We start from the raw sequence: 1,612 nt of genomic DNA, 5'->3' as shown, positions 1-1,612 counted from the left end.
TTTAAATTTTTAATAAAGGTATGTGTGTATCTATGAGGTGCCTCCCAAAAGGTTGTGGAAAATTTGGAAGGAAAAGAGATGTGACACCTTGTCAGAAGCACTGCTGGCCTCAAAGTGGAGCCACAAGCCCTTGTTTTTGGAGGGGCAGCCCCTTTCTTTCTCTGCAGCTCTGCCCTGTTTACTAACACCTTTAGAGGCAGAGGACCCAAGGCCTGAGTGGCCTGGTGCTGCCCAAGCTCTAGAGCAGGAAGAGGCACCATCTGCAGCCTTTCCCATGGAGCCCGCCATGCTGTTCCTCACCAAGGAGACCGGACTGAAGTGCAGCAGGATACATGGGAAAACTTACATGTATACCGCTGTGAAAACATCGTAGCTCAGACACATTTTGATCACCTACGTGCAATAAACAAAACACGCCGTAGAGAAGACACTGAATACACTTCTTGTCAAACAGCAAGTAGAAAAAGAGCTGGAAAACTGCTAAGGCTGCTGACAAGAAAACCCCAAAGGACTGGATACCCTGCTTGAATCTATTCGGCGAGAAAAACCACGGAACTTCCTGATCCAGAAGATTACAGATGAAGTGCTGAAACTTAGGAATCTCAAATTAGAACACTCTGAAAGGACGGAAGTGTAGCAGCTGTGAGCCTTTTCCAGATGGAGCTACAAACTACCTCTCTGGACCAAATTCAGGTGAGAGGACTTTCTCAGCAAAACTGTGGGCGCCCACTGACCTATATCATCCAGAAGGGGAATCCAGCACAGCCCCCTTTTCCTACTGATTCATCTCTGAATTTGCCTCTTCTAGAAGAAGGCAGAAGTGACAATACTATCTTTTCTTCAGTGTCTCTGCCCAGGCCTGGGCACCCTGGGGCTTCTCCTTTGACACCCGAAGTGCCATTAGAAGGAGAAACTTGTGGAAACTGGAGTGCGCTGTTCCTTCCCTTAAGATCACGTGCTGTGTCAGGGCATTGACCATTTCCTACCTTTCAGTTCCAAAGATGTTCTAAAGATTCGAATCCTTTTTATAAAATCAATGGAAGGATTTCATTTATTAACAACCGACACTTATAGTTTAAAATAGATACAAAGGAGCTTCAGGCACTATGCTTTAAAAGAATGTGAGCGTGAGATGTAAACAGAATTTTATAAAGGACATGCAGATTTAGGCCAGCTAAATGTACATCATATCCATCCTGTACTTCTCAGTCCTTTCGAGTCGGGGTGTCTTTCAATGTTGTAACTATGTTTTTAAACTTCTTTGTATTTTAAGACTAATTTTAGTCGGGAACATTCCTCTAGTTGATTCAGATATGTGCGACGTTTGCATGGTCTAATCGTCCTCTCTACCCATTCATTGGCTAATTATCGGAAATCAGCTGCTATTGCTGCTCAGTAATACAGCCGAGCAATGACGAGAAAGCTAACAGTAAGCTGAAGACAACAGCTCCACACTCTGGCTTCCCCAGAGGCCCCTCTGATGTGGGCGGAATACCTGATGCAGTATGATGGTGCACCTAAAGTTCTCATCGTTAACATTATCACAATGCACCTGGATCATTCCTTCCCACTCATTGGAGTCTTTCCACACTCCTATAGAAAAACCTCTTGG

General features: G+C 44.7%; 1 pseudogene; it reads left to right on the top strand.

Moving 5' to 3' along the window:
• Positions 1-32: 32 nt before the first annotated feature.
• Positions 33-1,599, top strand: LOC101650734 (annotated as a pseudogene).
• Positions 1,600-1,612: the final 13 nt, after the last annotated feature.

Source organism: Echinops telfairi, unplaced genomic scaffold, assembly GCF_000313985.2.
Source record: "Echinops telfairi isolate 266 unplaced genomic scaffold, ASM31398v2 ScPeMD7_7427;HRSCAF=8465, whole genome shotgun sequence".
Classification (NCBI taxonomy): Eukaryota; Metazoa; Chordata; class Mammalia; order Afrosoricida; family Tenrecidae; genus Echinops; species Echinops telfairi.
Note: the sequence above shows the minus strand (reverse complement) of the source record. Positions and strands in the feature narration are given on the sequence as shown.